A 23,337-nucleotide genomic window follows, 5' to 3' on the forward strand; every position below is an offset into this window, starting at 1 on the left:
TGGCCCGCGAAATCTTGTGGGCCTTTAGCTGGGCCAGTCCATTATGGTCCGCAAAATCTCATGGGCCTTTAGCTGGGCCGGCTCATTATGGTCCACAAAATCTTGTGGGCCTTTAGTAGGGCCGGCCCATTTAAACTTGTTGGGCTGTGCCACGTGTCGACGTATCATCAGCACCTTCTATCCAGTGAGTGGATGACATCTGTCCCGACAATGAGCCGACACGTGTTTCCTCTAGCCAATGATGATTTTACACGTGGAAAATCCCCATTGGTCGGGGCTGTTAACGGGTTATCGGATCCAAAACCCGACCCGATAGCTTAACGGTGTTCCGTTACGATGGATTCCACGTGTCGGTCACCCTTGACGAAAGCACTTCTGTGACACGCGACTTATCATCATGGAAGTGGACACTTCCGTGATGATAATTTTGGTAATGTCATGGAACATTTCTACGACATCACATGTATGACTATCTTGATTCTGTCATAAATTTGTCATGGATGTACATGCATGACAAAAAAGTGACCTACTGTGACAAACACGTATCATCACGGAAGTGTATTTTTTTTGTAGTGATAGCCACTGCCACAAAACCCTAGTCACTTCGGTCTTACCGATAGGGATCTCGGTCTCACTGAGATGGGATTGCGAACTCTCTGTTTCCCTTCGTAACGTTTCGGTCTAACCGAGATGAGCGATCGGTCCCACTAAGTTTGAAATGCAATCTCTCTGTTTCCCCTTCATAACGTTTCGCTCCAACCGAAATGAGCGAATCGGTCCCACCGAGTTTGCCTGACCAACTCTCTGTTTGCTTATTACCAAAATTAGTCCCATCGAGTTTGTGTAATCGGTCTCATCGAGATTACGTTATGCCCTACCCCTAATAGAATCGGTCCCACCGAGTTGACATGTCGGTCCCACCGAAAATCCTAACGTTCACATTATGAACTAAATCGTTCTGACCGAGTTCTCTGATTCGGTCCCACCGAGTTTGGTAAATTGTGTGTAACGGTTAGATTTTGTGTGGAGGCTATATATACCCCTCCACCCACTCTTCATTCGTGGAGAGAGACATCAGAACATGCCTACACTTCCATCATACATTTTCTGAGAGAGAACCACCTACACTTGTGTTGAGGTCAAGATATTCAATTCCAAACACGTAAATCTTGATCTCTAGCCCTTCCCAAGTTGCTTTCCACTCAAATCATCTTTCTACCAAATCCAATCCTATGAGAGAGAGTTGAGTGTTGGGGAGACTACCATTTGAAGCACAAGAGCAAGGAGTTCATCATCAACACACCGTTTATTACCTTTTGGAGAGTGGTGTCTCCTAGATTGGTTACGTGTCACTTGGGAGCCTCCGTCAAGATTGTGGAGTTGAACCAAGGAGTTTGTACGAGCAAGGAGATAGCCTACTTCGTGAAGATATACCCTAGTGAGGCAAGTCCTTCGTGGGCGATGGCCATGGTGGGATAGACAACGTTGCTTCTTTGTGGACCCTTTGTGGGTGGAGCCCTCCGTGGACTCGCGCAACCGTTACCCTTCGTGGGTTGAAGTCTCCATCAACGTGGATGTACGATAGCACCACCTATCGGAACCACGCCAAAAATCTCTGTGTCTACATTACGTTTGCTCCCTCAAACTCCTCCCTTTACCTTCATGTGCAATGTTTTACATTCCGCTGCGATACTCTTAGACTTGCATGTGTAGGTTGTTTACTTGACTAGTGCTAAGTTGTTAAAATCTGCCAAGACTTAAAATTGGGAAAAGGCTAGATTTTTATTTGGTCAAGTAGTCTATTCACCCCCCTCTAGACATACTTTCGATCCTACACCAATCTAGGAGGCACTACCCCCCAAAAGGTAATAGATGGGGTTGCTGATGAAGAACTCCTTGATCTTATGCTTCAAAATATAGTCGCCCCAACTCTTATAGATTTTGGCTTTGGTGTAGGAGAGGATTTGGGTGGAAAGCAATTGAGGTGGCTACAGATGAAGATTCTATGGTCGGAGTGGAATCCCTTTGATCTCAACACAAGGATGTGGAGCTCTCTCTCAGAAAAATGGATATGTGAAGTGTATGCTTCGCTCTGTTTGCTCTCTGAGTGTTGGGGTATATATAGGCAACACCTAAAATCCAACCGTTACACGCCTTTATGCACTACTCGACGGGACCGGGGGAAACCACTCGGTGAGACTGACTAGTACAAAAGTTTTAAATTTTAGGCTTTTCGGTGAGACCGGAGGAAACCTTTCGGTGGGACCGAGTTGTGCTACCTAGGCATTTTCCACACTTCGGTGTCAACGACTAAAACCGATCAGAAATTTTGATTGAATTTTAGTTGGCAGCAGAAGGTTGACAAGTGCACTTTGGTGGGATCAGAGGCCCAACTCAGTGAGTCCGAGGTTCTAGGGTTCTAGCAACGACTATGTCATGAGTATCTTGGTGAATCCATGTGAATGTATATCGGTGGGACCAAGATTGAAGTTAGGGTTTTGACATAGTGGAATATGTGAAAATGTTTGAGGCTTTTGGAGCAATATCTTCGAGCACTTCAGTAGTGAGACCGTTATCATAACCTCATCCCCTTTGAATAGTATTACTTTTCCTATGGACTCAATGTGATCTTGGATCACTTAAATATAAAATGAAGAATCTTGAGGCTTGGCCAACACTTGTCTTCAACATCTTGAGGGGTTCAAATTCACATCCCAAAGGTTTGCCTATGTTGAACTGATCCTGAAATATACTCAAAGAAAACATTAGTCCAACACCATGTATGTTGATATGAATTACCAAAACCACCAAGAGAGTGGATGTCCTTTCACTTCCTTTCTTCCTTATGTGGTGGGTGGCCGGAAGGTGGCCTGCTCGAGCTTCGGCTCTATAGATCAGAGTCGACTCTGTTATATTCGTCCCGACCTTGTGCCTTAAGGGAGGCACGAGTGCACCCTATGTGTTGTGTCTACCATTCTTGCAACTGTCTTCTATCGGAGTTGGAGGCCGAGTGGTGGCGGCAGGTCACCCCAAGTGGTTCGTCCCCGGTAGTGATAAATTCTTAGCTGTGTATAGATTGTTCTTGGACCCCATTGTAATATTCTACCTCATTCTAAGGTCCTTTTTACCGAAGTCAGGGATTTCTTTTTTACGTCCTCTTTTGAGCTTTATATTACCACCACTTGATCATTAATGAGAAGCCCTATGTCACCCTACTTGAGTTAAAGAAAGATAAACTTGACGATCATCTAGACCCAAAAATGACGCCGCCATTTGATCCGAAAACCTCCCAAATCGAATGAAAACGATTGCCAATGGGGTTCTATCGATAGAATGAGTCCCACCATGATGAACCTTCACCCAACATGACTCCCAAGCTGGCCCATAGATAGAAGGTATAGGCTTAGTTAACTTCTTATTGCAAAAAAGTTGCATCGAAAAAAATAAATATTTACTGATAAAGAAAAGGCAGATAATATAAACTTACTAAATTGCCATGCTACTTTCAATAAAATGTGCCATATTATCTTATAGAAAATTTAGAAGCCTTGATTTATAAAGCAAAAAACATGAATGGTCTAAGGGTAATTTAGCAAAAAAATGTTTATGTAGATTCAATGAAAAGAACCTAAAAACTATAAAGAAAATAGTCTATTTAAACATGGTGGACTAATGGAAAAAGTTGGTTTCTCTAAAATCATGGCAAATTTGTAACAAAAAAATTGTACTGTTCACACGTTCTTGCGTTGCAAAAAATGGTTTGTGTTTGTGTGAAGACAAAATTTGACATGTCAATAAATTCAACAGATGGTAAGTTAAAAATAAATTTTCCATGGCATGTCAATAAATTTGCCATGTTCCAAAAACAAAAGAAAGTAGTTGTGGAACTAGAAAATTTGCCATGTTCTAATTAATAAATTGTCACGGTCTGAATAATAAAATTACCATGATACCTACAAGCAAAACTGTCAGGTCTATCAGTAAAAAAATGCAACGTCTAATTAATGAAATTGACATAGTCTAAATAATGAGATTACTATGCTACCTACAAAAACTACCATGAGATAATTAATAAAATTTACATGGTCTAGATAACATAATTGCCATGCTACCGTAAACATGCCATCGTTCAAAATTTTTGACATGATCCTCAAACTTTATTTTTCATGATACACAAAAAAGAAGATTATGATGATCAATACACTGAATTGCAATGATACGTAGACTAAATCTTTCATGGTGTCATAGAAAATAAATTTTCCTATGTTGCATAAAGAACAAAAATTTTCATTGTGAAGTAAATTTTTCATGATCAATAAACTACATTTGACATGGTCCATGAACTAATATTGCCATGGTCCGAAAACTAAATTTTCCATGATATATAGACTAAATTTGGCATGGTCACATAGAAAAGAATTTTCACCATATTGCAAAAATAAAAAATTACAATGGTCATAAAGTCAAATCACCATGATCCGTAAAACTACATTTGACATGCTCCATTAACTTAAAGCTGGATGTGGTCCCATAAAACACATTTTTTTGCCATGTTGCAAAGAAAGAAAATTGCCATGATCGACAAATAAAAAAGTTTGCCATGCTATCTTGAAGAAGAGAGTTTTCCACCGGATGTTACATAAAGTAGTCATCATGATATGCTATTTTTGCCATTGCAAAATTTGGAGACATGCCAAAATTTTGTTTCTTTGAAACAAAGCATGGCATTAATAGAGTTGACATGGGTGCAAGGAAAAATTGTTTTTTTCTCTAAAAAACATGGCAAACTTATGGATTTGCCAAAAAGGTTTAATGTGATAAATTTGCCATGATAATTACAATAAAATTGCTATTGGAGATAAGTTGCCATGCTACTGGCTGACATATTCGACTAGAAATAGTGTGGTTGCCCGACAATGGCCAATTGACAGAACAAACAAAAGTCAATAAAGACTTCTTCAAAACATTGAGTATATAACATAACCAAGCTAGCCATTTCATCACAAAATTCTAGCACACAACCTAAGCTAATTCAGTGCATAGCACACACAGGCTAGCCAATTCATTCAAACAATTGCAGCACACAACCTGAACTAACTCGCGCTACTACAAAATTCTGAGAAATCATCAAATCCATCATCATTTATTGAAATGCAAGAAGTTAGTTAGTATTAGTAAGCCATGTGAGAGATGGCAAAAGTACCTTTTGTAAGCTGATGAGTGACATTTTGAGGATAATCAAATCATTGTTTAAATCGAATAACCCTAGAATTTCTGAGAAAATCACTCTGATATTGCAAGTAATGACTAATGAATTTGAGAGATTGCAAAATACTTTGTTTAATGTGCTTCCGTGGGAGAAGGGCCCAAACATGAAAGGATATCATCATATATAGGCCAATACGAAGTTTTGTGGAAGAGGCAAGTCAACTGGAGGCGCACCAGGCTCAACATAATGCAAGAAGGCACACGGCATGAGCGCGGCCACTCGTATCGCCGCTCGTACCACTTGCTGTCTGCTCTAGATGGTCCACTTGACCAACATTTATAAAGCGGTCGATGCCAAAATGTCAACCTAGAGAGCAACATTCGCAAAACGGAGAGCCGAAACCAATTTTCCAACCCTAGCCACCACCATCATCACCACAACCATTCTCTCCAAGTTAGTCATACTTGTAATCAGTTTATCACATCCGACAAACATTGTAAAACATTTTATCAATAAACCATTCATCTTCCTGTCCTCTTCAATGAGTTCATCTTGCGATCCAATAGCCATGCATGAGTAATTCGGTAAGGCAATGTGTTGTGGCAATGCCTTGCAACCCGATGTATTTGTGCAACAGATCGTTGGAATGATTTTGTGTATTTGACCTTATTTGTACGTGTCCAATTGCAACAGAATTGTCTCTTGTCTTCTTCTTGTTCAAAGCCCTATTGGTACCTACAATTCCATAGATCGATCAAGGAGAAGGTAAATAGTGAGGAGGGCGTGGAACGCTATCCCGAGCAACAGTGAGAGAAGGGGTAGTATGGTAGCATAAACCTATTCATTGGGGAAGAATGAGATGTAGTCATTAAATGCCAATGCTTTTGTCTGAATGTTTATCCTTAATAATCGAGGAAACCCCCGTGCAATGTTAAGGGCCATTGGCTGGACAAATGACTCTTGATATAGGTCGCACACCGGTTAAGACAAACTTTGAACGCATCCCCCACATCACTGCCTTGCAAGCAAATCATAGCGGTTGTATTCTAAAGTTATGTTTATTATCAAGATGAGATCCCATACACAAATATAAGGTTGTGAGAGTAAGACCTCATAAACATGTGAAAGATTATGCATGCCGCCTAGAGGGGAGGAGGTGAATAGGCGCTTTAAAATAATTATGGTTTAGGCTTGAACAAATGCGAAATAAAACTAGCGTTTAATTTGTCAAGCACAAAACCTAAATAGATTAGGCTCACCTATGTGCACCAACTTATGCTATGGCTATCACAAGCATAAACAACTAAGTGATAGCAAGATATATATCATGTCATACTATGGCTATCACAAAGTAAAGTGCATAAGTAAAGGGCTCGGGTAAGAGATAACTGAGGCATGCGGAGACGATGAAGTATCCTGAAGATCACACCCGTGCGGATGCTAATCTCCGTTTGGAGCGGTGTGGAGGCATAGTTCTCCCCAAGAAGCCACTAGGGCCACCGTGATCTCCTCATGCCCCCTGTTAACCCACAAGTATAGGGGATCGCAAAAGTTTTCGAGGGTAGAGTATTCGACCGAAATTTATTGATTCAACACAAGGGGAGCCAAAGAATATTCTCAAGTATTAGCAGCTGAGTTGTCAATTCAACCACACCTGGAAACTTTATATCTGCAGCAAAGTATGTAGTAGAAAAGTAATATGATAGTAGTGGTAACGGTAGCAAAAGTAATATTTTTGGTTTTATAGTGATTGTAATAGTAGCAACGGAAAAGTAAATAAGCGAAGAACAAATATGAAAAGCTCGTAGGCAATGGATCAGTGATGGATAATTATGTCGGATGCTATTCCTCATGCAATAGTTATAACCTAGGGTGACACAGAACTAGCTCCAGTTCATCAATGTAATGTAGGCATGTATTCTGAATATAGTCATACGTACTTATGAAAAAGAACTTGCATGACATCTTTTGTCCTACCCTCCCGTGGCAGCGGGGTCCTATTGGAAACTAAGGGATATTAAGGCCTCCTTTTAATAGAGTACCGGAACAAAGCATTAACACATAGTGAATACATGAACTCCTCAAACTACGGTGATCACCCGTAAGTATCCCGATTATTGTCACTTCGGGGTTAACGGACCATAACACATATATTCATGAAAACATAATAGGTTCAGATCTGAAATCATGGCACTCGGGCCCTAGTGACAAGCATTAAGCATAGCAAAGTCATATCAACATCAATCTCAGAACATAGTGGATACTAGGGATCAAACCCTAACAAAACTAACACGATTACATGATAAATCTCATCCAACCCATCACCGTCCAGCAAGCCTACGATGGAATTACTCACACACAACGGTGAGCATCATGAAATTGGTGATGGACGAAGGTTGATGATGACGATGGAGACGGATTCCCCTCTCCGAAGCCCCGAATGGACTCCAGATCAGCCCTCCCGAGAGAGTTTAGGGCTTGGCGCGGCTCCGTATCGTAAAACGCAATGAATCCTTCTCTCTATTTTTTTCTCCCCGAACACGAATATATAGAGTTGGAGTTAAGGTCGGAGGAGCACCAGGGGGCCCACGAGGTAGGGGGGCGCCCAGGGGGTAGGCGTGCCCCCACCATCGTGGACAGGATCAAGAGAATTAAACCATGTTTTAGCATCACCCTTTAATGAGAAGGGAAACAACTTAAGGATAAAGTAATAGCGAGTTTTCTCATCATGAGTAAACAGGGTGGCTATATCATTTAATTTAGTAAGATGTGCCACAACAGTTTCAGATTCATTGCCATAAAAAGGATCAGATTCAACCAAAGTAATTAACCCAGGATCGACAGAGAAATCATAATCCTTATTAGTAATAAAGATAGGTGAAGTAGCAAAAGCAGGGTCATATTTCATTCTAGCATTCGAAGACTTTTCTTTAAGCTTAGCTAATAATTTCTTAAGATCAGATCTATCATTGCAAGCTAAGAAGTCTCTAGCAGTTTTTCATCCATAACATAACCCTCAGGCACAACAGGAAATTCATCATCACTTTCATCAATATTATCAGTTTCAATAATTTCATCATCACTAACCCTAGCTAGTTGTTCATCAAGAAATTCACCTAATGGCACAATATTATCAAGCATAGAAGTAGTTTCATCATAAGTATCATGCAAAGCAGAAGTGGCATCATCAATAACATGCGACATATCAGAATGAATAGCAGGTGTTGGTGTCACAAGTTTACTCAAAACAGAAGGTGAATCAAGTGCAGAGCTAGATGGCAGTTCCTTACCTCCCCTCTTAGTTGAGGGAAAAATCTTGGTTCTTTGATCTTCAAGTTCTTCATAGTGACCAGCAGATATAAATCCCAAGTGACTCAAAGAATAGAGCTATGCTCCCCGGCAACGGCACCAGAAAATAGTCTTGATAACCCACAAGTATAGGGGATCGCAACAGTTTTCGAGGGTAGAGTATTCAACCCAAATTTATTGATTCGACGCAAGGGGAGCCAAAGAATATTCTCAAGTATTAGCAGCTGAGTTGTCAATTCAACCACACCTAGAAACTTAATATCTGTAGCAAAGTATTTAGTAGCAAAGTAATATGATAGTAGTGGTAACGGTAGCAAAAGTAATATTTTGGTTTTATAGTGATTGTAACAGTAGCAACGGAAAAGTAAATAAGCGAAGAACAATATATGAAAAGCTCGTAGGCAATGGATCAGTGATGGTAATAATGTCGGATGCGATTCCTGATGCAATAGTTATAACCTAGGGTGACACAAAACTAGCTCCAGTTCATCAATGTAATGTAGGCATGTATTCCGAATATAGTCATGCGTGCTTATGGAAAAGAACTTGCATGACATCTTTTGTCCAACCCTCCAGTGGCAGCGGGGTCCTATTGGAAACTAAGGGATATTAAGGCATTCTTTTAATAGAGTACTGGAACAAAGCATTAACACATAGTGAATACATTAACTCCTCAAACTAAGGTCATCACCGGTAAGTATCCCGATTATTGTCACTTCGGGGTTAATGGATCATAACACATAATAGGTGACTATAGACTTGCAAGATAGGATCAAGAACTCACATATATTCATGAAAGCATAATAGGTTTAGATCTAAAATCATGGCACTCGGGCCCTAGTGACAAGCATTAAGCATAGCAAAGTCATAGCAACATCAATCTCAGAACATAGTGGATACTAGGGATCAAACCTGAAAGTGCAACTATCCCTGGGTGGTTTTGGTAATTCCTAACAACATATATCTCATTGAGATAATGCTACTTGAAGATAAATATTTCAGGAAAATCTCAATGATTGGCATGGCATGGATTAGAAAGTGGACCCCTCAAAATGCTAAGGACAAAAGGATTGGCTCAAGCTCAAAGCACAAGATTCTACATTTCATTTTTAGTGATCCAAGATCACATTGAGTCCATAGGAAAATCCAATACTATTAAGAGGGGGTGAGGTGTTGCTTAATGAGGTTCTTGCCCAAAGTGCTTAGTGATATGCTCCACAACCCTCAACCAGTTTCTCATATCCAAATATATCCCAAACCAAAAGTCAAACTCGGCTCCACCGATTTGATCTATCCGACGCCACCGAGTTCACTTGACATAGCCACTGCCACAAACCCTAGTCTTTTCGGTCCTACTGATAGGGATCTCGGTCTCACCAAGATGGGATTGTAATCTCTCTGTTTCCCTTAGTAACGTTTCGGTCCAACCGAGATGAGTGATCGGTCCCACCGAGATTGCAATGCAAACTCTCTGTTTCCCTTTCATTACGTTTCGGTCCTACCGAGAGAGCGAATCGGTCCCACCGAGATTGCCTGACCAACTCTCTAGTTAGTCTATTACCAAAATTGGTCTCACCGAGTTTGTGTAATCGGTCTCACCGAGATTACCTTATGCCCTAACCCTAATGATATCAGTCCCACCGAGTTGACATATCGGTCCCACCGAAAACCCTAACAGTCACATTTTGAACTAAATCGGTCTGACCGAGTTGTATGATTCAGTCCCACCGAGTTTGGTGATTTGTGTGTAATGGTTAGATTTTGTGTGGAGGCTATATATACCCATCCACCCACTCTTCATTCGTGGAGAGAGCCATCAAAACATGCCTACACTTCCAACATACATTTTCTGAGAGAGAACCACCTACACTTGTGTTGAGGTCAAGATACTTCATTCCAACCACATAAATCTTGATATCTAGCCTTCCCCAAGTTGCTTTCCACTCAAATCATCTTTCCACCAAATCCCATCCTATGAGAGAGAGTTGAGTGTTGGGGAGACTATCATTTGAAGCACAAGAGCAAGGAGTTCATCATCAACACACCATTTGTTACCTCTTGGAGAGTGGTGTCTCCTAGATTGGTTAGGTGTCACTTGGGAGCCTCCGTCAAGATTGTGGAGTTGAACCAAGGAGTTTGTACGGGCAAGGAGATTGCCTACTTCGTGAAGATCTACCCTAGTGAGGCAAGTCCTTCATGGGCGATGGCCATGGTGGGATAGACAAGGTTGCTGCTTTGTGGACCCTTCGTGGGTGGAGCCCTTCGTGGACTCATGCAACCGTTACCCTTCGTGGGTTGAAGTCTCCATCAACGTGGATGTACGATAGCACCACACCTATCGGTACCACGCCAAAAATCTCCATGTCTACATTGCGTTTGCTCCCTCCAAACTCCTCCCTTTACCTTCATATGCAATTGTTTTACATTCCGCTTCTATACTCTTAGAATTTCATGTGTAGGTTGTTTGCTTGACTTGTGCTAAGTTGCTAAAATCTGCCAAGAATTAAAATTGGGAAAATGCTAGATTTTTATTTGGTCAAGTAGTCTAATCACCCCCCCTCTAGACATACTTTCGATCGTATAAGTGGTATCAGAGCTTTGGTCTCCATTTGCCTTGATTTCCATAGCTTTGATGATCATAGCCTTGGTTTCACAACCTAGGAGAGTATGGCGTCTTGTGAGGGAAATTACCACCGTAGAGGTCCTTATTATGATGGTACTAATTTTGCTAGTTGGAAGCATAAGATGAAAATGCATATTCTTGGACATCACCCCACCGTTTGGGCTATTGTGTGTATTGGCTTGCAAGGTGAATTCTTTGATGGGAGAGAACTGAACCGTGAGGCTAGCGCGGAAGAGTTAAAGATGCTGCAATACAATGCTCAAACTTGTGATATTCTCTTCAATGGATTGTGCCCCGAAGAATTCAACAAAATCAGCCGTCTTGAGAATGCAAAGGAAATTTGGGATACTTTGATTGATATGCACGAAGGTACCGACTCCTTCAAGGAATCCAAATTGGATGTGCTTCAAAGTCAACTTGACAAGTTCAAAATGAAGGATGGTGAAGGTGTTGCTGAAATGTACTCTAGGCTTGCTCTCATCACAAATGAGATGCCGGCTTAGGAAGTGAAGAGATGACCGATAGATTCATCATCAAGAAGATCCTAAGAGCCTTGGATGGAAAATATGATACCATGTGCACATTGATCCAAATGATGCCCAATTACAAAGATCTCAAGCCAACGGAAGTCATTGGAAGGATTGTTGCTCATGAGATGTCACTCAAGGATAAGGAAGAGCTTCACAACAAGTCAAGTGGTGCTTACAAAGCCTCATGTGATGCTCCCACATCATCAAGTGAGAAACAAAACTTCAATGAAGAAGTGACCCTAATGGTGAAGAACTTCAACAAGTTCTACAAGAGTAGAAGCAAGGAAATAAGTTCCAAGTCAAGGTCCTACAATGACAAAATATTTTCAAGTCGTGAACGTAATTGCTACAATTGTGGAAGACTCGGACACTTCTCCAATGAGTGTACGGCTACCTAAAAAAGAAGAGAAGGTTCTCCCAAAAGGAGTAGGAGAGAAGAATCACCACCAAGAGAAAGAAGGAGTAGAGATGACCGTTATGAACGAAGAACATCACGGAGAAGCAAAGATTCAGAAAGGAAGGAGAAATCATCAAGGGGCTACACAAAACGAAGACATCATGCTCACGTTGGTGAATCGGTATCCGGCTCCGACTCCAACGATCACTCCGAGAGAAGTTATCACTCCGACTCTGAATATACTCAAGATGAAGGTGTTTCCGGTCTAGCACTTGTGTCAACCAACTCCTACGACATATTTGAGTCACCAAATGAAGGAATTGGAACATGCTTCATGGCTAAAGGCCCAAAGGTATCACACCCCGAGTATGTTGATTTCAATAGTGATGAAGATGACTTGCTAGGTGATGATGATTTACTTGTTGACAATTCTAGTGATGAAAACTATGATGAACTTGCTATTAATTGTGCTAATCAAGACAAAATGAATGACTATGATAAGAAGGAGATTGAGCATCTAACTAAAGAGCTAAACACTCTTAAGTTAGCTCATGAAACTACCTTGGAAAATCATCGAGAGCTTTTAAAGACTCATGAGAAGTTACGCTTCGAAAAGCTCAACCTTGAGCAAGATTATGGGTTCTTAAAAGCGATCAATGATGATATTTGCAAGAAAAGTTCTTCTTACATTGCCAAGTGTTTACTTTTGTCTACTTACATGCCACAAGTTAAATCTAGCAACAAGAGTAAGAAAGATTCTTCTTCTAGTAGTAACAATAATCATACTAAACCCAATAATGTTGCTTCTAGTAGTTCTCTTGATTCCACTAATGATTCTCTTAGCCAAGTTACACTTGAGCAAGAAAATACCTTATTGAAGGGAATTATAGAGAAAGCTGTTTACAAGAGCCTTGCCGGAAGTAAGCATTGAGCAAATTGTACGCAAGCAAGGAAGACACCGGAAGAATCAAGGTGTTGGTTTTGAACGAAAGTTCAATGCCAATGGAGTTGAGTGGGAAGAAGTCAATACCCCAAGACGAAATTTGTTCCTCAACAAGAGAAGTATGATCCTACTTCTTTCCAAGGAACACAAGCTTAAGATGATCTTCCACCACAAGACCACAAGCAAAAAGGTAAGGGCAAGCTTCAATAGGAGATTGATGAATTTGAATAAGCTCCCAAAGCGTTGGTCAAGTGGGTTCCCAAGACTACATCAAGTTCTACTTCATCAAGTACGACTACAACTCCAAGGATTCCCATCAAGATGGTGTGGATCCCGAAGAAGAAGAACTAGAGAGTTCTTGAGGGTGACTCCACCAACACACTTCACTCATATCATTTTGGTGAGGACAAGTGCAAACAACTTCCATATCTTGCACTAGTTCAAGGAGTCACAAACCCTCTTGTTGGTAAGACAAGGGACAAGGTAACCTAATGCATTCATGGACATCATCTCATGTGAATATCACTCTATGTCTATGGATATCCTTGTTTGTTCCTTGTGGGACTAACCCGTGTAGGTATTGAAAGTGCAACTAACTCCAAAGGATTGCTCCAAAGGATCTACATCAACATTGAGAATTTACATCTTCAACACCTACATGAAGTCATCATCGACAAAACCCAAGGTTAGTTCATCCCTATTAGGGGGGATATCACATCTAGGGGGAGATTTACTCTAATCAATTGAGCTAAAGCAACTCCAATGGTGTGAACACAACAATGCTTTATGTAAAAGTGGAAACCCCACTTGTGCTTAAACGATGAGTATGACCTATGATCAAATGTTGTCATTTGACTCCTAAGTCAATATACTCATATATATAGATGACCTAGTCATCGCCAAATTGCTTGATAGATGCTAGAGTGATTTTGCATGCTTTGTCACATATTTCATTTGTCATCTTATTGTGTGAGCATGTTGGTTGCATATTTTACTCATTCAAGGACATCCATTTGTTGCTTTGATTGTTTGCCTTTTTCTCTTTTGCCAAATGGATGGACAAGAATGCCTAAGAACTCCCTCTAGCTATCTATGCTTTCCTCGTCTCAAACTCTATTCATGCTACATCACAAATTTTGATCAAGTCAGATTCGAACCACTCTATGTGAGGAGCACTCGGAGTCCCCGATTCTTTATAGACTTAAACTTCCAAAACCTCTTTGTGCATTTCGGTATGACCAAGGCATCCATCTCGGTCACAGCGAGATCACTAAGTTGATCTAGATTTTCAATCTCGGTGCAACCGATTAGAACTTTTCGGTCACACCAAGTGGCAGTAACCGCTTGCAGTTCTCCATCTCGGTGCCACTGAGTTGTTCCACTTGGTCACACCGACAGGGTCAGGTTATATATACTGACGGGTCAAATTTTGGAAATTTTTCCAAAACCTTTCACCCGCGCGTGACCTGCTCTGGCTCCTCGGGTCTTCGGATCGTCCTCTCGCCGCCAGCGACCTCCCACCGCTGGTCTCCGCCGCTGCCAATGGCAATCTGCCCCGCCGTTGCCGCCGTAGCAAGTTCACCGCCGAAGTAGGGTATGAACTTGATATTTGTGCTATTCCTTAACTCCGATTCGTAGCACATTGCTTTGCCATGATTCTTGCCACATATGAAATTATCCTGTCCAGCGAAAGCATCCCAAAGATTAGATTTGATTTGAAAATTTAGGGTTAGGTCTCCGCCGAACTCATCTCGGACCGACCGAGTTGTAGAAGTCGGTCTCACCGATTTGGCTTAGGCCATTGCACATGCGTTTTCGGTCTGATTAAAAATTGCAAATCAGTGTGACCGAGTTCGATTCTTTGAGAAACCCTAGCAGTCTCGGTGCCACCGAACTGTGACTCGGTCTGACCAAGTTTACTAGTTTAGGTTTCAAAAGCTGCTTCGGTATCACTGAGTTTACAAATCGGTAGCTCCGAAATGCTTTCTGTGAAGAACTAAAACTAAGTTTTTAAGTCATCTATTTTGCAAAAAATCTGCACTTTGTGATGCTCATCTACTCTACCTCATCTACAACCTATTCACAAGGTCTGCTGACAATTTGCCTGCAAGATGTCAGATCAAAGTGATAGCCAGAACAAGTCTGAGGAGCAGGTTCATATGAGTGAGGGCACTAGTCCCTCTAGCACTTCTGATGAGGGCAGTAGGAGCACACCAAGCACCTTTCCCAAGGCAGCCACCAGAACAAGGAAGAAGAAGACGTCAGATTCTGAGGGTGAGGATTATGTGGCTGTTGAGGAAGAAGTCAGCTCCAAGAAAAAGGTGTTGAAGAAAGAGTGTGGCACACTTGCATCAACTAAGCCTGGATTGCACAAAAAGGCCCCTGCCAAGAGGGTGCCAACCTTAAAAGTTAGAGCCTCAACTACTGAAACCTCCAAGCCAACTTGAGAGGCTGCTGGAGAATGAAAGAAGAGAAAAGAAAGGGTCAAGAAGACCACTGCCAGAGTACTTGGTAGATCCTTCATTATGAGAGATTCAGAAGAAGAGGAGGAGGAAGAGGATGTTGCACCAGCTCCTAAGGCTCAGAAGCTTATGGGAGATGCAATCAAGTTAGGGGCTGCTCCATCTAAACCCAAATCTGCTCCCAAGGCTGCTGATCAGAAACCCCCAAAGCCCAAGAGGAACACTAGGAGTATACCTGCTGAGGAGAAGAACAAGGCCCCAGTGCCTGAAGCTGAAGAAGAAGAAGAAGATGATTCTCTTGTCTTGAGGAAGTTAAAGCCCAAAATTCCTGACCACAATGATGCTCATCCCGTCGCTGAGGACATGCACATCAGGAAAGATGCAGGATTGAGGTTATGGAGACAGCTTTAAGGCATGTGGAGTTGATGAATTCGTTGGACAAAAGCTCACCAAATGGAATGATGAGTTGATCATGCAGTTCTGCTCCACTGCCCACTTCTATCCATATGGGAGGATAGTTTGGATGTGTGAGGGTACCAGGTACCAGTCCACAGTTGATGAATGGGCCAAGCTAATCAATGCCCCAGAGGAACATGAAGATGTCACATCCCTAGCTTCTGGTGCTGCCTGGTGTTTGCATCATGTTTAAATTTTGAAACTTGAACTGAGGAAATTTGGAAGCCTCAAAACCCTAAATAAAAGAAGGGTAAAAACCCTAAAATCTCATTCATTGTTCCAAAATGCTCTTCTTAGATGTTTAATATTTTTGGCAAGGGTTTTTGATCCAAACCAAAAATAATGAACATTTTAAAAGGATTTATTTTGGGACTTTGAATTTAAATCATTAGCTATTTGAATTTGAATTATATTCATATAATTAGAATATAATTTCAAATACCCCTGAAATATTCTATGAGCTTTTGGAAAAGTCCATCTAGCAAAACAAAAATATTCAGAGGAGTTTTTGGCATTGTTTGAATTATCTTAAATTCAAAACAGTGGCAAAACAAATTTAAAAAAAAATATAAAACAAACAGAAAAATAAAATAGAGCATCTTACCTCGCGCTCACCTGGTAGCCCAACCGGCCCAGCACTGCAGCTGGCCGGCCCAGCCCACCACTGCAGCCCCTCCGTCGTCTTCCTCCCCTCGCCCCGAAGCAGCTGCGTGCCCGGCGCGCAGGCGAGCCGCGCCAGCTCCTCCCTGCCTGCCTGGCTACCTCCTCGTCGCCCTGGAACGCCTCGGACGACGCCACGCAGCCCCGACCGCTCTCTCACTCTCTCCCGAACTCTTCCCCCTCTTCTGCTCCCTCTCCCTCTCGAGCCCGAGCGCAGCCGCAGCCGCGCCACCGTAACGCCGCGGCCACCGCCTCCCCCTCGACCCCTCGATGTGCCTGTGAGCTCCGTCTCGACGTCCCCGACCTCCTCGACAAGCCACGACGCCACGGACGCGTTGCAACGCCGCCATCACCACCGTCTTCATCGCCATGGCCGGAGATCTCCGCCGCTTGATTCGCAGCAACGAGGACGCCCCCGAGCTCACCAACCCCTTCGTTCGATCCGCTGTGAGCTGCTGCGTCGATCCCCCCCTCCCCTGGCACTTTTTCTCCCGCTAACGCCAATATCCACCGGAGCGGAGAGCTCACCACCGCCGTGGTTCCTTGCCGCCGTGGCCAGGGCCACCGCAGCCCGCACCTAAGCGCGTCACCGTGCTCGGCGAACCCCCAGGAGCACGGAGCACCTGCCAGTTTATTCCCTAGTGCCCCGTGGCATCGACCCCGTCCACACCCGAACTCCGGCCACCGCCGCGAGCTCCGTTCCGACGAGCTCGGGCCGTCTCAGCCTCTTCCGCTCACACAGGAAGACGCGGCGCTCTTCCAGCTATCCGTAGAGCCCCTCCTCCGTCCGTTTGGTCGCCGGAGCAAGAAACCCGAAGGCCTCCGCCGCCTCGGCCTCGCCGGTGACTCAACGCCGGCGGGATAGACTCGTTTGACCAGGGGTTTGACCTCCCCTGGGTCAATGACAGGTGGGACCAGAGCCCTGCTAATTTAGCTTAGTGCTAATTAACTTTTAGCTAACCCACTAAGTCACTGACTGTGGGCCCCAGCCCTTCTAATTACTTTAGTTAAGGGTTAACTAAACCCTGGTTAGTGCTGAGTCAATGACAGGTGGGCCACACCAGTCAGGATTTGACCTGGACCGCCGCAGTTGACCTGCTGACGTCATTATGATGTCAGGATGACGCAGTAATGTTTTCTGGATTTATTTTTATTTAGAAAATTCCAGAAAATTGTATAAACTTCTAAAATTCATAGAAATTCAACCGTAACTCCAAATGAAATAAATTATATATGAAAAATGATCAGAAAAATCCAATCTATCCATCTGTACTATTTTCATGCATGTTAGAACAACTTATAGCTACTGTTTTGGACAATTCAATTAAATGGCATTTAAGTAACCACATGTGGAGTTTGAATTTGAGTTTTGGATTCAAACCAACTTCATTTAATCTGGTTTAGTTGCATCAGCACAAATCACATGATATTGCCATGTCACATTCATGCATCATATTGTCGCATTGCATTGATTGTGTTCTTCCTTGTTTGCCGGTGATTGCCCCCTCTCGATAGACGTGATATCGACGATGTGATCGATGACACCGATGAAGAGTTAAATTATCTTCAGAAGTGCCAGGCAAGCAAAACCCCCTTGTTCATTCCGATACAATCCCACTCTCTCGCTCCTGCTCTCTTTTACTGCATTAGGACAACAACGATTCATCTGTTACTTGCTGCGGTAGCTGAACCCCTTTATCCTTTGCATGACCTGTCATTCCACAGTAAATAGATGAAACCCACTAGCATGAGTGGGAGTTGTTTGAGCCCTGTTGTGCCTACTCATTCATGTTTGTTTGTCATGCCTGCTACTGCTTAGAGTTGAGTCAGGTCTGATTCATCGGGGATGAATCAGAGGTGTGTGAACATGTCCTACTGTGTGTGAACTAAGTGTGTGAACACGATTTGGTAAAGGTAGCGGTGAGAGGCCATGTAGGAGTACATGGTGGGTTGTCTCATTGCAGCCGACCTCAGGAACTGAGTTCTGTGTTTGTGATCCATGACCAGTTACTACCACACATTGGGCTCCGGGCGCTCCAAGCCCTCTCGACTTATTAATCAACTTGATCTCTGTCCAGGAGTTGCAACTAGTTTCTGGTGTTTGTAGGTAGTGTTAGTAGTCTACCAAGTGGCACCCGGTACAGGTGGGCTTGGGACAGACTAGGCACAGTGGCCCGGTGTACCAAGTGGCACCCGGATGGTGGACTTGGGAACCCTGCTCACATCGTTTGGGGCCGTGAGCGACACCCCGGCCGGATCTCCTTGCGGATGGAACCCGAATAGGCGATAAACCTAGACTAGAGACTTGTTCGGTTAGTCAGGTCGTGGCCGACTCCCTCGCCCGGCTTCCGCTTGAAGGTTGCCGAGGTACATGACGTGTACAGGGCGATAAGTGGCGGGAGCGTGTGTGAAGAAGTACACCCCTGCAGGGTTATCCTTATCTATTCGAATAGCCGGATTCCTCGGATATGGAAACTTGGACCCCTTGCATAGTTCATAGACAAGTGAAAGTGGATACTCTAAAATACGCAAGATAAGCATGAGTGCTATGGATGGCGTTCTCGTAGGGAGACGGGAGCAGATCCATAGTGGTGTATTGATATGGCGAATATGTGGACTCGTGTGGGCCACCTCAAAAGAGTTACTTGCAGTCGTAGTTCAGGATAGCCACCGAGTCAAAGCTGGTTTGCTGCAGTTGAACTCCACCATCCCCTTTGTTGATAATGATGCATATGTAGTTAGTTCTGATGTAAGTCTTGCTGGGTACATTTGTACTCACGTTTGCCTATTTTATGTTTTTGCAGAGAGACTTCAGTCTCACTAGTAGTTCCATGTGGGTTTTGACGTTTAGCTTGTTACCTCAGCTACGATCTTGTGCCCTCGGCAGGATCTGGTAGATAGTCAGGCTTTTCAGCCTTTTCATTTATAGATGTCTGTACCCAGACATGATAGCTTCCGCTTGTGCTTTGACTTGTATGCTCTGAATGTTGGGTCATGAGACCTATGTTTGTAATATCTCGCTCCTCGGAGCCTATTGAATAAATACTTGAGTCGTAGAGTCATGTTGTGATGCCATGTTGTATTTGCACATATCGAGCATATTGTGTGTATGTTATTGAAATGCTTGGTATGTGTGGGATCTGACTATCTAGTTGTTTATCCTTAGTAGCCTCTCTTACCGGGAAATGTCTCCTAGTGTTTCCACCGAGCCATGGTAGCTTGCTACTGCTCCGGAACACTTAGGCTGGCCGGCATGTGTCCTTCTTCGTTCCTGTGTCTGTCCCTTCGGGGAAATGTCACGCGATGAATACCGGAGTCCTGTTAGCCCGCTACAGCCCAGTTCACCGGAGTCCTGCTAGCCCAGTGCTACAGCCTGGATTCACTCGCTGATGACCGACACGTTCGATGCTGGGTCATGGATGCCTGTCCCTGTAAGTCTGTGCCACTTTGGGTTTACGACTAGCCATGTCAGCCCGGGCTCCTTATCATATGGATGCTAGCGACACTATCATATACGTGTGCCAAAAGGCGCAAATGGTCCCGGGCAAAGGTAAGGCGACACCCGTGGGAATACCGTGCGTGAGGCCGCAAAGTGATATGAGGTGTTACATGCTAGATCAATGTGGCATTGAGTCGGGGTCCTGACAGCTTTGGTATCAGAGCTTGACTGCCTGTAGGATTACCAAGCCAAACTGGTCGAAGTTGAGTCTAGAAATTCTTTAGTTATATAAGGGAATTGATTGTGGGATGGAACGTAAGGCTCTTTTTACTCCTTATACCTCATGCCCTTTTGATCTGAGTCATCTTATCTTCCTACGGGGCTAAGGAACTAGGCTTTTTTCTTCTTTCTATCAGGATCACGTGTTACTAATCCGTAGACCTATAGAACTGTTGGACTTAAGCCACAGTCCAGTTCCTACTACTTCTGTATGTTAACTGTTGATCTCCAAACCTTGATATTGTGCTTCCGGGTGGTTATGCCACCATTTTTGTGAATGTCTCAAGTCTTTTCTGAGCATTTACAGCCGTTACGTTGTCCGAGTCATCCCAAGTTTCTAAATAGTCTGATGCATTTGCAAATCCTTTCTTTCCGTTCCCGATGTCATTTATGGCCAGATTAACCACACTAGACGGTGAGTTGAGGTACTCTATTGCCTCGACATTTATGTTGGAGTTATTATTATGACCCTAGGTGTCTCAGGGGATCATCTAGTAGTCTAGCCATGTTTTGTGTTCCCAGTGTGATGATTCTGGCCTTTATTCTCGAAAGCATCCCGCGATGCCACTAGTAGTAGGTATTCTACTCCTTGGGTTTTCGAACCAAGATTCACCCTACTTGCTTCATGTTGATAGTTTCTGCTCATTCCTTTAGGTTATTAGCAACCTTTGCGATAGTCCTTGAAGTCCCTGGTATCTTCTTCTTCCAAATACCATGAACTACTTATGGCAGAAGTTCCTCGTTGAACTGAACGATCACAACCAGAGTGCTCTTGATGAGTTCTCCATTATATATTGTGACTCTGCCAGTTCTACCTTTCTGCATGGGTTATCTGGAAGAAATATGTTGAATTCGTTCGACATGCTAGTCCATGCATCCACAACTCAGAAAATCATATGTTCCTTTGAGTTGTCCCTCTTTATTGTCTTCCGACCCTCGTCTATCAATTGATAGTCAAGAGTATGCGTGCATTTGTTCATCGATGCCTATTACTCTTGTGGTCCGTCAAGCCATTCTATCCCAGAATGACTAGGAGAAATGAACTCCAGTACCTCATCCATATCTAGGATTGGGTCAAAGTAGTCATACTCCGCAGACCAAAATGCCAATCCAACTTTTGTTCTGTTCCACCTCGGAGTATCACCCTCTTTCATCACAAGAGTATCGTGAGAATTGCACACCCTCTTATGAATTCTTGTTGCAGTGATACTTCTTGCCATCATTATTCATTTCTCGGCTACCGTGTTGTTGCAACCGGAATGCCGACGGGTGAACTATGATGTGTGAAATCAGTACCCCTAGCAACTAGTTGCTTGGTAGTAAATGGACAATGTTCTCATTCTTAGCATGTTGGTTATTGAATCACCATTCTAAGATAGATTGTGCTACCTAGTCCTTATTTCCTGGTGCACTCTTTGATTGATGAGTTAGGATTTTGTCAAGTCCTCGCTCATTTGATCATATCATCTTGCCCTGAAAGGCAAGATTGTTCTCGAGCTTAGTAACATATCGGTGGTTCGCGATTTTCCGTATATCTTCTCGGAAGTATTACCAGGTTGTCACCTGACCGCTATTCTGAGTTCGTGATCAAGTTGGTTTATTCCTGTAAACCACCCCTTCTCCAAGAATCCGTGTTGGATACCCTGAGCTAGTTGGATAAGCTAAACAACAACTTGGAGAGTTGGAAGATAAAAGCTTGTCCGACTTAGTTCATGTTAAGGGATATCTTTTTGTGTGTGTGTGTGTGTGTGTGTGTTGAAGAAAGATGATATCTTCATCAATTGGTCCTTGTGAACAATTGTTGGATCTATTATCTTACCCAAACCTTTGATTGAGTATGGGCTATCGTCAAATCAAATCAGAACCAACGATATTCGTAATGTTGTCTTACTCGTGGTTTTTCCTCGAGCATACACCATTATATTTTTTTGGTCTGACCAATACTATCACCGTGTTCACATGATGGCGGAAGTCCAGTGATATGGAAATTCCGATGAGTTGTTGTTGAGCCCATTGACAACATCCTTATCTCCTCCATGATTTTGTTGAACATTAAGCTATTATTGGAAACTTCTATAAGCATTATCTTCATGTTCCGTGCATGAAGCATATGTTTCGATGGAAGAAGTGACTTCCTTTGATTCACGTGCATTTGATGTAAGTTGCCGCCGTGGGTTTGAGAAAGGTTTGTTTTGTTTCCTCTGGAATCGTCCCAAGTCAGTCATGCATGTGCAAAGTATACTATGGTTTGGTAGATTAATTACCTCCACTCCATATGTATTCTGAAGCACCCCAAGCCAGTAATTGATTTGTTCAAGGAGAAGGAGTTCCTTCATAAGAGCTAATCCGGACTTATGAAAGAACTTCGATATCCTCAATGATGGTTCCCTACCCGAACTCGGTAGTGTTTTATTGTAAGACTACCATGTGATCTTGTTTGCCTGGAACAGCGTGTTCACACGTGCGTAGCAGAACCAGCTCATGCTTTGGAGCTTGCTATCGTAGTTCATTTTCCGAGAATCTCGCATCATCATCTCGTCGATGTGTGTTGCAAACTTTCGTTTTCTTCCTAGACTCGATGAGTCTGGAATATCCTGACACCAACCAGATCTGAATCTCAGGCAGATATGATGGTTGGAACATTTCCCCAAGAACTATAATATTGGTTCCTCGATAACTGGTAAAGTGGATGTCGTGGCTAGCACCACCCAGCCGAAAGACCTATTATTGTAGTATCTTGATTGAAGAAGTTGGCCACCTCCCCATAAGGGTTTCGTAGGATTTACCTCCCTAGTTGTGCCTTATGATTTTTGTGTTTCCGAAGTCCGACCTTTACTTGATGTTCTAGATACCAGACCATTTCTATGAATGGGTTACACTAGCACATCAAGTAGAACATTAGAAGCGGAGTGCTAAATGTCTCTCGGTCGATCATCCAGATTTTGTTTCCTTGGCCTCGCTAAGGTGAAATCTGAGAAGGTGTTATCTTCCTTTGCATCTGCATCATCCATCATTAGCCATCACGGTAGT

Source organism: Triticum aestivum, chromosome 5A, assembly GCF_018294505.1.
Source record: "Triticum aestivum cultivar Chinese Spring chromosome 5A, IWGSC CS RefSeq v2.1, whole genome shotgun sequence".
NCBI classification, from domain to species: domain Eukaryota; kingdom Viridiplantae; phylum Streptophyta; class Magnoliopsida; order Poales; family Poaceae; genus Triticum; species Triticum aestivum.